The sequence below is a fragment of the Pelobates fuscus genome, chromosome 5, assembly GCF_036172605.1.
Source record: "Pelobates fuscus isolate aPelFus1 chromosome 5, aPelFus1.pri, whole genome shotgun sequence".
NCBI classification, from domain to species: domain Eukaryota; kingdom Metazoa; phylum Chordata; class Amphibia; order Anura; family Pelobatidae; genus Pelobates; species Pelobates fuscus.
This window is the reverse complement of record NC_086321.1, coordinates 106,655,030-106,672,068: the sequence shown is the minus strand read 5'-3', so window position 1 is coordinate 106,672,068 and position 17,039 is coordinate 106,655,030.

The window sequence follows — 17,039 nt, the reverse complement described above, 5'->3', positions numbered from 1 at the left end:
GTGGTGGTGAAAGGGTTAAAGTTCAGTATTTGTCTGCACAGGACCAGAAATAATGATAAAATCCCACTTAACACCACCACACTTAACATAATAATATAAATATTACTATTTTAATGCTGCCATCACCGAGGCAATTAATAAATGGGGTGCCTTGGTCCCCCAGGTAACTTAATAATAAAAACCCACCATAGCGGACATCACAATCCCTTCCCATATGGTTAAGTTACGCAAATTTGGTTTAGGCTTGATTAGAAGATTGTGCTTGTCGCATACAAAAGATAAAAAAAAATGAGGCCTAATTATTAATCTGTGGGTGAGTATTAATGTTTCTTTTGGATATGATACTGCAACAGTATCCTTCTATTTTCTTGAAAGCTAATGACCATTTATATCAAAGGACTCCCTATCTAAGAGGGAATCAAGACATATGGCAAATGAGTTTATATTGAAACCAGTCTTCCAGGCCACTTACGTGTGACTTCTCATACCTTACAGAGTAGCTCTGTTGGTGTTCTAGCTTTAAAGAGGAATTTAGGTTGTAAACCTTCTGACCCCCCATACAATCAAATAACCCCTTTTGAAATTGCCAATACCACCACTACCAGGCAGCCAGTTCATCTATATATTATACAAATCACATTAAATTGCAATATTCTATAGTGCAGAAATGACTTATGCACCCTTGGAGTGACAGTAAGTTTCATTCATATGCTGCCACATAATCTCATATTAAAAATAACCAGTCTGGCAAATTTCAGTGTGTAAAAACTAAAATGGTCAAACCCTATATTTGACACTGTAACTTTCCACTACCCCATAAATCGTGTACATGAGTGGTACTTTTGTACGCATTAGATATTGTTGAACACAAATATTTACAGCAGTAAAAATATATTGATGATGATATCATTGGTGAAAGAATGGAAAAAATAAATGTGAAAACGAATTTTGGCCGGGGTTTGTGACTAAGTGGCTACTAAAAAAAAACTGGACATACCCCATTTTGAATACACTATGTTGTCTAGTTTTGCAAATGGTATGCCATGATTGCCAAATGCTGACCCTTTAGCTACGCCTTTGGGATATTTAAATCCCTTTATATAGGGATTATTTTGTATCACCTGGAGAAGGGGTTTCATTACTAGCACAAACAGCAAGGGAGAGAAGGGAGACTTGTGCTGTTACTAATCGTAAATGGATGGGAGTACTGGCCTTTAATCCCGATTCTTTCTGAGAGGCCCATAGGGTCTTTAACCAATGCTGGAATCTCACCCCAATCCCCAGTGCCTCTACAACCAGTCCACTCTGCCAAATGCTTTTCCAGCATCTATTGATAGAAGGATCAATGGATCGATGGATCAATGGAGAAGGCTACAGTAGCTTTGTGTATGATGCTAAACAATTTTGGTGGTATTATCTCGAGGCTTTCTGCCCGTTATTTACCCAACCTCATCAGAGTGGACTAGTCCAAGCAGAAGGGGCTTAAAGCGCAGAGCCAGCACCTTGCAAATAGTTTCAAGTTCATGCATATATTAAATATATCAGTCTATAGTTGCTGCAACTTGTAGGGTCTTTTCCTATTTTTTTTTTTATTACTGTGATGGAGGTATGAAGCATTGGAGGGGGAAATGGAGACTCTGGTGAAAGAGAGATGTAGAAAGAGGTTTCAAGTTGAGGTTGGAACAATTTTTAGCATCTGTTTGTCAGACCTGTCCTTAGATTGGTGGGACAACGATCAGGTGAGGAGAGATATATCTGGGTGTCATTGGAATATGGGTGGGTAGTGTAATCCAAATAAATTAATGAGATTGCCAAGACGGGCAGTATTAAGAGACAACAGAAGTGGACCAAGACCAAAGCCTTGGGGAATTCCAACATGAGAGAGGAGAAGGGAAGTAGGTGTTATTGGAAAAGGAGACACTGAATCAATGCTGGGAGAGATAGGAGGAGAACCATGAGAGGACAGTGTTAGAGTTTGGAGAAGGAGGACATGGTCAACGGTATCAAAGGCTGCAGATAGGTCAAGAAGTATTAGTATGGAGTGTGGCCTTTGGATTAAGCCTCAATAAGGTCATTTGTGACTTCAATCAGACCAGTCTCAGTAGAGTGGAGTTGGTGGAAGAGGGTCAGGGAGAGAGTTGTAATTGAGGCAACAAGCCAAATAGGTAAAGACAATTCATTCTAGACACTTTGAGGATAAAGGGAGCAAAAATATGGGATGATATTTGGAAGGGGAAGACGAGTAAAGAGATGGCTTTTTTAGGATGGTTACAACAGTAGCATGTTTTAGGGGATCAGGGACAACAGCAGAAGAAAGAGGGCAGTTGAAGGTGTGCTTTAAGGATGGCACAAGACAAGGGGACTGATATCTGATATGGTGAGATGAGATGGGATCGAGCAGACAAGTGGTGGGACAAGAGAAGAGGAGTGGTGCAGCCACCTCCTGTTAAGTAGCTGGGGTGAAGGCCTGAAGGGTAGGTAAGGTGTAACCTCCAAGTGTGGTTGAGAAAGAGAGCAGTGAAGAGGGGAGAATTCTTTCCTTTAATCTTTTTGTTAAAGTAGCATGCAAAGCTACTGGCTAAAAGGTGTCAGGGTACCTGAAGTCTCTACCTCTGAGAGAGGTAGAGACTTAGAAGTTTATCCGTCCGGACGGCATGTCTCCTCGGCCCCTCGCGGTTCACTCGGTCTTGCTAACGCCGGCCGCGAGGGAGTCACTTCCTTTTATAACAGGAGGACCGGAGGTAGACGTCATGACGCCAACCCGGAACGTCCTGTCACTCAAATCTCGGGAGACGAATCAGGACTCGCCGGAGGCGTGTCTTCTCTCCCTAGCCAGGATACTTAACAGTGGCTCTCTCATTCACTCATTGCCCTGTCGTGGTTCTAGTCCGCCTAGTCACACAGTGCTTTGTTATTCACTTGTCTTTTGGTTCTGACCCGGCTTTGTTGTTTACTCTCCTGCCTTTCTGTTATCCTTGACCCGGCTTGTCTCTCGCTTACCTGTCCTCTCGTTCCCTCGACCTCGGCTTGTCTCTGACCATTCTATTGTAGTTATACGTTAAGTCCGGCCATTCTAAGGACCGGTATACGTATCTGCTACTCTTTGTACTCTGCGTGTTGGATCCCTGACCCGATCCTGACAAAAGGTTAGCTTGGGGTGCCAGGGATTGAAGGAGCATGAACTAATGAGAGAGGACAAGTATGATTGTTTAGCAAAGGGGGTGCCTGTGCAGTACAAATGCCAGATTAAGTTATAATGGGGAGAGTCTGACAAGTTGCAAGATTTCCACCAGCAGTGTTCAGCTGAACAAAAGCATCTCAGCAGGTAGACTTAGTGTGCCTTGGTTAGAGACGTGTGCTCCTTAAGGTTCATGTCTGGAGTGGAGCTGCAGTGTCCAGGGCAGAGGTGATGATAGCATTATATTTTAGGATATAGCTAGAGAGAGGCAGGAGAAGGCAGGGATGGACGAAAGTCCTTCTGAATTGAAGAGGGTTAGGCTGAGGATGTTGGAGGAATGGGCACTCAAGAAAGAATGATTGTTACAGAGTGTTACAGAGATTAGAGACTATGCATGAATCAGAAAAAATAAGATTGAGGGTGTTGCCAGCTACATATGTGGGAGAATTAGGCTACTGAGAAAGCCCAAGGGAGAACGTTTTGAGGCTAATGAGGTCATGGGTGGGTTCATGGAAATGTTGAAATCCCTGAGAATTAGGGATGGATTATTAGTTGAAAAAAAGTAAAGAACTCGTGCAGCAAAATAGTCAAGAAAGAGAAGAGGGAAACCAGGGGATGATAAATAACAGCAATGTTTTTAGAGATGGGTTTGAACAGGTGAGTTAAGTGAACTTCAAATGTGGAGAAAGAGAGGGAAGGGGTGCGGGGGTGGTAGATGTTTGAAGGAGAAGCAGGGTGAAAGCAGAAACGCTATGCCGCCACCCTTACTGTCAGACTGTCTTGGGTTGTAAGTGAAGTGAATAATAATGAGGCAGGGGTAGTAGTGTCAGTGGGAGAGAGCCTTGTTTCAGGCAAGTAAGTTTAGGAAACATGAAATAAATAAGTAATTATTGTTTACATTATTCTTTTTTTTAGCATTATATTAGATTCAAGATATATAACTGTAACTCTAAAATAAAGTCAAACATATAAAAAATGCACAGCAGTGAACCTATCACCCTATAAAGGTGTTGACAGTCAGAACCCACACACAGCATAAATCTGTTTGGGCTTTCCAGGTTCTCTTATTATATACAAGAGAACACATCAGCATGCTGTCATTAATGCACTACTAGAATTAAGTCATGAATAGAACATACTGCTGATTTGATAGTAAGCAGTACTTACTTTATTAGACAAGTGTACTTACTTTATACACCAAAATAGAGACGATTGGATAATATAGTACATTTGAAATCTTACTTCTTTAGGAAAGCATATCAATTAAACTGTGAAAAGCTTTCCCTCCATTGATTCCTCTCCTGAAACTGTCATCAAAACAAAACACTAAGCCCTCAATGAATACTATCCTAGCAACCTACTTTTCTACCCTACCCTTACCTTTTGTATCACTTTACCCCACTCCCTCTAGCATGTAAGCTCATTGAGCAGGTCTGGTCTGGTTACAAATACATGTCTGTGAGTCCACCCATTGTACAGCGTTATGGAACTTGCTGGAACTTTATAAATAATAATAATAATAATAATGAATAGGGACAATGCCTCAAGCTTAACCTTTAAACAAATTGTGAGAAAAAATAGCAAACCCCAAGGTTACATGTTATGGATACCCAAAGCTGAGCTTGAAATTCTTTCTGATTTTGTTTTATTAAGGAGCCAATCTATTTAAAGCAGTTCTTTCACTTTTCAGTATTTCATAAATATATATTCTTTATGAAATATTGACTAAGACTGCATTGAAATGTGATTGAAATTCCATCGCAATCCAAAGAATCCATAAGACAATGTAGGGACTATCTTATGGTCAAATCCTGAATTTGACAAAAATCACTTTTGTCCAATCATAGCAACTGTCACAAATGACGGCTATAGAATTCAGACTTTACCTATGGTGGATCCTGCAGTCTCCCAGGATTCTCCATAAATCTCAGTGTTGCACTCTCATGCATGCACCAGAGTACAATACTGACATTGCTCCTACCAATTGAGGAGCCAGGAGTCAAAGAGGAATTGCAGCGTGACAATTATGGCAGCCACGGGGGACAGCCTGAGGTAAGTAAAACTCCCCTTCCATGTACTCAGCACCCACACCAGACTTGTCGGTGTTAGGGTATTTGCTAAATATGCAAAGACCCCCAAATTGACTGATCTGCTTTAAGCTTTACTATGACTGCAATTATAGTTAGTTCAACATCACAAAAGTTTACAATTTTTAAGCTACCTTAAACCAATGCATCTCCTTAATACCGCACTATTCTTGAATAGTTTAGGTTTTGGCCATCTTGAATCATCACTCTAGAACAGGGGTCCTCAAACTCTGCCCCCCCCCCCCAGATGTTGCTGAACTACAACTCCCATAATTCTTTGAATTACATAGATAGCCAGAGAATCATGGGAGTTGTAGTTCAGCAACATCTGGGGGGCCGGAGTTTGAGGACCCCTGCTCTAGAATCAATAAGAAATTACATATTCCCACTGACTCTCCTTTGAAAGTTAGCTTGAGACTCTTTTTGGCTAGACAGGTATTTAGTGGGACTAATGTTGCTTTAAATTATACTTACAATATTCTGATTACACTGCAGAGATTATACGAATTAAGTTTGTATAAAGATTTTAAATATTTATTGCAAGGGTTCATGGCTAAATAAATGACATTTAATAGACGCACTTATGTTAATAAACAAAATTTGTATATAAAAGGCTTTTATCTGCATGTGGAAATTGTGCTTGATGAGGTAATCATTTCTATGCACAAATATGTGAATAATAAATAACTATCAAGAGCATTACAAGCTAAATATTTCTTCTCAATGCATATTAAGAGATCTCAAAACAAACTATAGCTGAATATAAATGAACCCTTGGCATTTTATTAAACAGCCATTTAATGACTCCATTATCCTTGCAGTGTTAAACAACATTTTACTCCCTTCCAGGAGCTAGACAAATTAATAATATCTGGTACCATTTAGGGTGTTCTGTATAGGTTTAATAAACAAACATAATTCATTTTGAGAAATGAATGCATTCAATTTCATGTACAATACAAATGTGATATGTAGGAAATCTGACAACAAGCTAAATGTAACTTTCCTGATTAAATACTTTGATATTATGACTATTAAATATGTGCATACACAAATAAATCAACCTTTTTATGGATTAAAAATATATGTACAATGAATAGAGCAGATTATTTAACCTGAGGGTGAGGGTCCCCCAAGGATGACATAGTGTCAGGAAAACGGGTTTGTTTTCCTTTAAAATACTAATGTGCTTTTATAATCAGGGACAAAATGCAAAGAATGTAAAGCCCTTTATAGGGCTACAGGGAGATAAAATTGGATCCCACACCTACTACTATACCATGGGTTGGGAACCATTGGCATTCCAGATGCTGTCAACTACATCTCCCACAGACATACATCTACATCTTACAGCCATAATGCTGGCAAAGCATCAGGGTAGATGTAGTCTAAAACATCTGGAGTGCCGAAAGTTGCCTACCCCTGTACTATACAAATCAGTACTTTAAGAGCAATACCTTTGAATTGGCCAATAAAATTATTGTTATTTCAAAATGCAAAACTGAAATTATTAATTTAATTATTTTTTCACTGATCCAAAATCTGTAAAAATGTAAATGCTGTTTGTTGATCATGAAGGGTGAAGTTTAAAAACACTAATATTTTCCATAGAGAGTTATTACATCACAGTAATTTTGTTTCTTGAACAAACAAATATGTATATATGGAATGAGATGAAACAAGACTGCATAGGTTCTTGGAGAGAAATAATATTTTCTTGCTCTCCTGCTTTCGGTGATATTATTAGCAAATCATAATCTTTGCACATTCTTCTTTTTTTTATTTAGTTTATTTTTAACTTTGAATACACATCAGGTCAAAAATACAGCAAACAGTTAAACAAAAATATTTCTATCTATTTACATGTACAGTATGTATAAATATAGCTCACTCAATGTAAATGAACCCTTCCTATTTAAAATGTATTTATTAAATTATATGCACAATTTCAGCCATAACTTGGTAGAACCTTCTGTGATTGACACATGTCTGATTTACACATGCAGTACCCACCATTACATTTCTTTTCTTCACACAAAAGATGACTGCAGGCTATTCTGCTATATTAGCAAAGCTTTCATCAGAAAGGCACAGCACCTCTACCCTTGCTTGGACCTTAGTTGAGTGGTATTATGTATTATTACATGACATTAAGCACAATTAAAACTACATCCTGGAAAAAAGTTGATACACATGGGATGATATAAAAGTTCATGCTTAGCAGAAGAGCTTTGAATACTTCTCTGCATGGAATGGACTAATGAGGATGTAACGGAGTCTTGGCATTTTTTCATATTCTCGGTATAAAATTAAACTAAAGTGCAGTGTTGTCAACTGAAGTTAAAGCTGCTCTATTGCTCTATTACCGAGGCCTCTTGTTTCTGAATTAACTTTCTTTTTTTTTTTTTAAATATACACTTATACCCCATATATAAATGTTTAATTGAATGTCCTCGTAATTAACATTGAGTAATGCACATTTACCTCTGTGGACATGTCAGGTTTTGCTTTGTTAAAGGACATGACAAAACAATTGGGTTTATGCCACCTATGCGATCTTGCTGTGCAATGTAGAGGCAACGAGGTCTGGTCTGCCTGAAATGAGTGGGAGTTACATTCTCAAACAGTAGTGCCATTTTAAAGGCAGTGGTTGAAATAGCTACCTCCTCCAACAATAACTCTGACTAATCATGGGCAGCACTATCCCAGTGCTCCTCTAACAGTAAAGACATTGCTTTAACACCTACTCTACAATACACTAACAGGAAGATGTTAGACTAGAGTATTTTTCAATCTTATATTAGTTGGATGATGTATCCACCTAATGCTAGCAATTGGAGAACTAGACATGAATCAGTATGTACTGACTATGTAACATGTTCCATAATGTTCTAACTATTAAGCAGAATTAAACAGGGGTTAGTGTCTCCGTCTAATTAAACTGAAATGACTCCTGATGTTTAGTTACAAACCATAGTTTAGGCATACATATTTGAGAGGGCTCTACCATTTATAAAATATGTGATTTTCATCAACTGAGTATGTGCTTACTAGTTTCTAAAATGGGCATGGAAAGTTTTAATTGTGATACTCCACTTTCTGCAGCCACATTTTAAGATGACTAATGTTTGCAATGTTAAATGAATAGATCTTGGATGTATAATTTTCTGGCTAACAGGCAAGCAATCCATGACCTATGTATAAAGAAGCAATAAAACAAAGGATAAAGAATTTTCATTAGCAGTTACTTGAAGCATAAATCATCTATGTGACTGCACATCGATCAGCACAGGAGCACTAGTAAATACTTCCTTCAACATCTTAAAAGCAACTGGAGCGTCAATGAATTGACTTTTGGAACGTAATTCAATGCATTGGCGTTTTCAGCATAACCCTCTCAAAGAAAATGACATCCTGAAACTGTTAAATACATTTGTTCAATGATTGCATTTGTTTGCATTTTACAAATGAGGAACAGTGGGGTTTATGATAGAGTTACAATATTTTAAGAAAAAAAATTCCCACATAACAAAAACGCATGGAGAGCAAACAATATACAAGTATAAGTTCCACAATTAGCAAACCTCATAAGCACTCCCTCAAGCACAGCCCCCAAATAAATCCATATATACTATAATGGCTACAAAATATATTGAATATATAATCCTTTATTGAAACAATTAATGCTTACAAAACCATAAAAGAAAAAGGCATGATATTGAATTCAAAAGTAATTACCCAATTTGCACAAGCCTAACAGGACAGAAACACAAGTCACCAATACCTCCAATGTTTTGGCATCTCCCTGGCTGCCTTTCTCAAGGGTATCTGCATCCCTACATACCTGTGTCTGCTTATATCTCCCCTCCACAGCTGATGGCTGTTAGCATCAGGTAAAAATCAAAACCAGTAGTCATGGGCGTCCGCAGGAATTTTTCCAGGGTGGGCATAATTGTAATGACATCCATGCTTGGTACCTTTTTAAAAGTGTCATGAAAGGGAAGGGGCATAGTCATTATGACATAAAGTCAGGGTGAATAGCGTTTTCACGACTATGGTGTCAGGAATACATGTTTGTATTCCTGACACTATAGTGTTCCTTTAAGCAAATTAAAGGAACATTCTGGTCACCATAACAACTTCCCCTAAATGAAAATGCTATGATGCCAGGAAGCCCCTGGGTGCTCTCTTTCCTTTAAGGGGTTAAACCGCTCTCAAATGGTTTAACCCCAAAGGCTTCTTCCAGCTCCTTGTCGCTCAGTGGTATTCGGCTTCTGAAACAGAGTGTCAGGAAGTGCAGATTGACGTCAGGCATGGGTGCCGCTGATTGGCTAGAGTGGACAATTGATGCTCTAAGCCAATCGCTAGTTCCCGGTTCATAAAAATATTTTACTTTTTTATGAATGGGGAGCTACTGATTGGCCTAGAGTGCCAGCTGACCGCTCTAGCCAATCAGCGACACCCCTACCCAGCAGCACTCTGTGCTTGCTGACACTCAGTAAATAATAGTGAACACATTAACACTGATATTCTTTTTACCTGGGGAAATGAGAAGGTCCAGAGATTCCCTGCCAGGCCCATGTACCACAGTCTTATGATGTGGTGTCCAGAATAAAGTGGAGGGTTCACTTCATTTGTCCTTCCTGCTCCAATCTCCTTTTTTTGACAGTCTCCTTTTTCTTCTGTTTTCTATCCTTGGCTCCTTCTGCTCCTTTACCCTTCTGCTACTTTCTGCTTATTTTGCACCCTTCTGCCCCTTTCTCATTCTGATCCCTTTCTGCTCCTTGCAGACCCTTTCTGCTCCTTCTTCCACTTTAACCTTTGTGCTCCTTGCTGTCCCTTTGTGCTCCTTTTCCTACTTTACCTTTGTGCTCCTTCTGATTCTTTCTGCTCCTTTACCTTTGTGCTCCTTCTGTCCCTTTCTGCTCTTTGCAGACCCTTCCTTCCCCTTGCAGACCCTTCCTGCCCCTTGCAGACATTTCCTGCTCCTTGCTGCCCCTTCCTGCTCATTTCAGCTCCTTCTCCTACTTTACGTTTGTGCTCCTTCTGCCCCTTCATTGCTGACCCTTTCTGCTCATTCTACTTCTGCTCATTGTGCTGCTTTACCTTCCAGCTCCTTGCTGACCCTTCCTGTTAATTTCTGTTCCATGGTGCTCCTTCTCCTACCTTACCTTTTGTGCTCCTTGCTGTCCCTTCCAGCTCCTTGCTTTCCCTTCCAGCTCCTTGCTGCCCCTTGATGTCCCTTACTACTCATTTCTGTTCCTTCTCCTTTCTGCTCCTTCTCTTACTTTACCTTCCTGCTCCTTGCTGACTCTTCATGTAGGCTGTCTCCCCCATCCCTCATTTCCATAGACGTGCGCACGGGGTGTGCCGGGTGTGCCTGGGCACTCCCTAATCCCCGGGGCATGCCTATGGATTGAAACCGGCAGGGGAGATCTCTGGATCTCCCCTGTTGGCCCATGCAGAGCCGGCGCTATCCGAGCGCCGGCTCTGCTCTAAGCCTCCATGGGCCGGTGGGGAGATCAAAGATCTACCTCACTGGTCCACAGCAGCATGGAGGGAGGCAGCAGAGGACCCGGGCTAGAGTTCACTCTCCACTGGACCACCAGGGAAGGCAGCAGCACGGTCCCCCCTCCCTACATGAGGTAAGAAGGGAGGAGGGATATTAACTAATCTGCCCCTACCTCCACCCCCACAATCACCCAAACATACAGCACACAAACAGCACCGACACACACAGAGCACCCACACACACACACACACACACAGCACTCACACACACAGCACCCACACAGCACCTTCACACACACATCACACTAACAGCATCCTCACACACACACAACACCCACACACAGCACCCACACATGCACAGCACCCTCACACACACACAGCACACTAACAGCATCCTCACAAACACACAACACCCACATGCAGCACCCACACACAAACAGCACCCTTACACACAGAACACAAACACACAACACCCACACACAGCACACTAACAGCACCCTCACACACAGTGCACTAACAGGACTCTAACAAACATGCACACACAAACAGCCTCACACACACAGCACACTAACAGCACCCTCACATACAGCACACTGCCAGCACCCTCACACACAGCACACAACCAGCACCCTCACACACAGCACACTAACAGCACCCTCACACACAGTGCACTAACAGGACCTTAACAAACACGCACACACAAACACCCTCACACACACACAGCACTCTACAAGCACCCTCACACACACATCACACTAACAGCACCCTCACACAGCAGTGCATGTATGTGTGTGTATATATATATATATATATATACATACATACATATACATGTGGCGTGTGTTTGTGCTTTAATGCAATAGGCTGCCCCCCATGCCTCACTTCCCTAATCTAGAGGCTGCCCTCCTCCCATGGCTCACTTCCTTAATCTATAGGCTTCCCCCCATGCCTCACTTCCCTAATATATAGGCTGCCCCCCACCTCACTTCCCTAATCTATAGGCTTCCCCCCTGCCACACTTCCCTAATCTATAGGCTGCCCCCCCTTGCCTCACTTCCCTAATCTATAAGCTGCCCCATGCCTCACTTCCCTAATCTATAGGCTGCCCCCCTTGCCTTACTTCCCTAATCTATAGGCTGCCCCATGCCTCACTTCCCTAATCTATAGGCTGCCCCATGCCTCACTTCCCTAATCTATAGGCTGCCCCCCCATTCCTCACTTCCCTAATCTATAGGCTGCCTCCTATGCCTCACTTCCCTAATCTATAGGCCATCTCTCCCCCATCCCTCACTTACCTCATCTGTAGGCTGTCTCTGTTGCCTGCATGTGCTGCTCCCCTGCAGTTTCAGTCAGCAGAGAGAAGCAGAGATAGATGTAGCTTCCTATCCCTGTCTCTTTCCATACACCAGTGCCGGTGTTGCAGTTCATTTTCAAACTCACACGAAAAATAGCAGAACAAGCTGAAAAATCCCCTTGCCCCCCCTGCGGACACCCATGCCAGTAGTGGCATGATCACTTACGTACATCATAATCCTGTTCAGACAAGGCAAAGTCAGGGCACACATTGCAAATCAAGGGGAGAAAAATAAACTGTTTCATTTCTCATGTTCTTCGTATGTTTTGTCTATGTTGATTGCTGGTGCAAGCAGGTACCAGTATATACATAGAGAGTATTGGTAGACATGTTACCAATACATTTTATCCATCCTCATTACAAAAAAAAATAAAAAATCGGGAAGAAAATGAACATGCCCAAAGAAATTCTTTTCCTCATGCAAATGGTCATTTTGTTCCCCGCGCACTGGGAGTGCAAGCTTTGTTCAAGTATAATCGCCATGTTTGCGCATTCATGCATGCTGAGGTCGGTTAGGGAATTAGGTGATTATGCAAGTGCACTATTACGGGTTGGAATATGCATGCTAGAGGGACCGATACAGGCATTTGCATGACGAATGGTATTATTATGGGCAGGTTCAGTTTCTCCTTCTTTTTCTTCCCAATTTTTTCTTGTAATGAGGATGGATATTATGTATAGGTAACATATATAACGATACTTACTTTGTAAGTAGTGAATTAGGGATAGCAACACATGAGGAGGATTTGGTCATTATAGACAAGAAAATAAGTAACAATGTGAAATGTCACCTTGCAGTTGCTAAGACCAGTAAGGCATTGTCATGCAAAAAAAGGGACATTAAAGGGACACTCCACTGCAAAATACAAAATAAATGAAACTCACTGTTTAGTAGATATACACAAATAAACACTTGCCTGTACTTAATTCTGCATTTTTTCAATAGAGTGCATGTAAAAACAGCTTTCAAAATCTGCAGTTCTTCTGTCTCCTGCTGTTGCAAGCCCTCCCCTTCTAACCCTGCCCAGACTTTCTGTGACTGTCCAATCACAGACTTCCCAATGCTGCTCAATGAGAAGTCTTAGCACGGCATGTGCTCTGTGCAATTGCCTGCCTTTTGAGTTTATTTACACTGAGCTAATCAAACCAGGACGTAACAGGACCAGTTGTCTGTTTGAAAGCTGAGTGGTGTTACTTGGTTACAACATTAGCATAGGCGTGCGCACGGGGTGTGCCGGGTGTGCCTGGGCACACCCTAATCCCCGCGGCACGTCTATGGATTGTCCTGCAGGAACAGCGTTCCTGCACTGTTATTTGCGCAGGAACGCCGTTCCTGCAGGCACTGAGCGCACCTAAATGTCCCCCTTCCTCCCCCTGTGTCCCCCCTGTCCTTATCAGCCTCTCTCTCTATATCAGCCGCGGCGAGGGAGCTGTGAGCTGTGAGCTGTGTGCTCTCTGCTCCCTCTCGCCGCGCGCTGTTTGCTGATAATGGGAGCCGGAATATGACGTCATATTCCGGCTCCCAGCTACTGTAGACAGCCCGCGCGGCGAGAGGGAGCAGAGAGCACACAGCTCACAGCTCACAGCTCCCTCGCCGCGGCTGATATAGAGAGAGAGGCTGATATGGAGAGAGGCGACTGGACCCCAGGGACAAGTCCATGCCAGCACTCCAGGTAGGGAGGCTGGGTGGACAATTTTTTTTTTTAATTAAAAAAATTATTTGTGAATGTGTGTGTGTGTGTGTGTGTCTGTATGTGTGAATGTGTGTGTGTCTGTGAATGTGTGTGTGTGTGTGTGTGTGTGTCAATGTCTGTGAGTGTATGTGTGTGTGTCTGTGAGTGTATGTGTTTGTAAGTGTGTATGTGTCTGTGAATATATGTGTGTGTCTGTGAATGTATGTGTGTGTGTGCGCCTGTAAGTGTGTGTGTGTCTGTGAATGTATGTGTGAGTGTATGTAATTGTGTGTATGTGTCTGTGAATATATGTGTGTGAGTGTATGTGTGTGTACACGTGTATATATATATATATATATATATATATATATATATACACACACACACACACAAGTGTATATTATTTTTTTTGAGGGGGTGGGAATCTTGGGAGAGATCCCACATATTATTCCCCAGGACTTGACCCCTGCCGGCAGGGGAGATCTCCAGATCTCCCCTGTCGGCTCATGCAGAGCTGGCGCTATCTGAGTGCCGGCTCTGCTCTTAGCCTCCATGGACCGGCGGGGAGATCAACGATGTACCTCACCAGCCACAGCAGCATGGAGGGAGGAAGGAGAGGACCCGGGGAGCTCTAGACAGAAGCTCCGCCAGGTTCCTCTCGCGAGATCTGAGCTTTGCCGCGGCAATGCTCAGATCTCGCGAGAGTGAACTCTAGCCCCGCAGGCTAGAGTTCACTCTCCCTTGGACAGCAAGGATCCCCCCTCCCTACATAAGGTAAGAAGGGAGGGGGGTTATTTACTAATCTGCCCCTACCTTCACAATCCCTCCAAACATACAGCACCCACACACACATACAGCACCCACAGCACCTACACACATACAGCACCCTAACACAAACAGCGCGCGCACACGGAACCCTCACATACACAGCACACAAACAGCACCCTCACACACACAGCACACAAACAGCACCCACACACATACAGCACCCTCACACACAGAGCATCTTCACACACACACACACAGCACACTAAGAGCACCCTCACAAACACACACACACACACACACAGCACCCTTACAAACACACAGCACACTAACAGCACCCTCACAAACACATACAGCACCCTCACACAAACAGCACACTCACACACAGCACACTAACAGCACCCTCACAAATACACGACACAAACAGCACCCTCACACACACATATCACACAAACAGCACCCTCACACACAGCACACTACCAGCACCCTCACCCACATAGCACACTACAAACACCCTCTCACACACACACACACACACACACACACATCAGTATATGTATGTGTGTGTATGTATATATATATATATATATATATATATACATGCGCCGTGTGTTTGTGCTTTAGGGTGCACACCCTAATGCAATTGGCTGCGCACGCCTATGAACATTAGTAAAACGTTACTTGAGTAGAGAGGGGAAAAAAGTAAAGAGGGACAATAAAGATGGTGTCAAGAGGAACAGGTAAGCAGCACGTTAGAGAGATTCGAGCAAATAGAGAAGTGAGAATAAAGTGAATAGTATAAGAAAGAACATTATTAGGAGAATATGGAGTTTGTATTACAGATAAGGAGAGTGTGGAGGGGTGAAGGGTTAAAAGGCACTGCAGTGTGGAATTTGAGCAGGTGAGGAGAGGTTGTTAGATAAAATTGGTGTCTTTGCAAGAACATGTAATTAGTACTATCTATATAGGTAGTGAGTACACTGATTGAATTCACAGAAATACTACCTCTACATAAGGCATTTCTGCAAGCTAATGTGAGAATTTACATTTTGCATACACCGTGACCTATCTAGAGGTTTTTTTTTTCTGTAGCCAATTTAAAATAGGGTTTGAACTGTATTTGAAGCTGTAGTTTCAAATTAATACTAATTAATTCCTATCATAATTTTAGAGTTCATATGTAAAGTGACTATAGCATAAAATCTTATATTTTAACATTTTAATTTAGTTTGTCAGAGATCGTAGAAAGAACACCAAACATTAAACATTTGTTAAAAGCAAAAATGGATTTAACTGAATTTAAAACAGTAAAGTTATCATCATATCGCAAAAAAAATGTTATTATAAACTAAGAAAAAAAAGTTTCCAGCACTGAAAAAATAGCTAACAGAGTTATAATAGAAATAAGAAGGTTAACTAAACGAATTATTACGTAATCAAATAAAGAAAATACATTACAAGAAGAAAAGGTTAAACAGAAGATTGAAAAACAAAGAGTTGGGATGCTGACACATAAACACTAATCACTTAAATTAAAATGTTTTGACATGAGTTATCAAGATTAACAAAATTCAGCTGCAGGGATCAGCAAACTATTTTCTGCAGATGTCACAAGATTAATCTTTTGTGATAACATTTCTTGTAAACTGATGTGAATTACTAGGCCATCAATAGCTATTTGAATACAAAACACATTGTAATCAATGTTGAATACCTGATTTGTTTCCAAATTTAAAAGTCACCTAAGTTCCTATTGCCTAAAAGGTAACAGATAGCTTATTCATTATAGTTAAATGTAGTCATAGTTTCTAGAAACTTCCTAAAATTTGACACACACATACACTCTCTCATTATATCTTTAATTGTAAATTAGAACACTAATGCATTATATACAGAGTAAATCTAAATGAAAGAGGGGAATTAAAATATAAAATGGAAATATGTTAAATGTGCCTTGCATTAGTGAATTAAATCATAACTAAGTAATAACCAAGCCAGAAAAAAACAACCAAATACAAATTAGTCTGTTCCTTCTTGTTCTCATTTACGGTATTTTCATGTAATTGAATGAATTAAACAAAGTATCATATGTATTATAGAGAATTACATGAGCAAAAGATATTTCTCAATTAAAATAATGTTTTCCTCGCCTTTTCAAGACTACAATTAATCATTTAATTGTGCTCTTCTCAAATTTTCACTTTGAGATCTCTGGAACTTTTAGCTAAAGGATACAACTTGTTAGAGTTGGACATTCATATTAATACAAATGCATTTTTGGACGGAAAGCAGTTTTTTCGTCTTTTAGTCCAAATAACGAATATCAAATGGACACCGAACAAATTTCTTTCATGCACCATTTGTTTTTTCATTCATTCACAAGTCACATTTGGCCTTTTGTATTACACTGTCATTCAAAAGGCCGAACGCTTCATCCAAACGCACAAATTGCTCATTCTTTTGGTGTGACT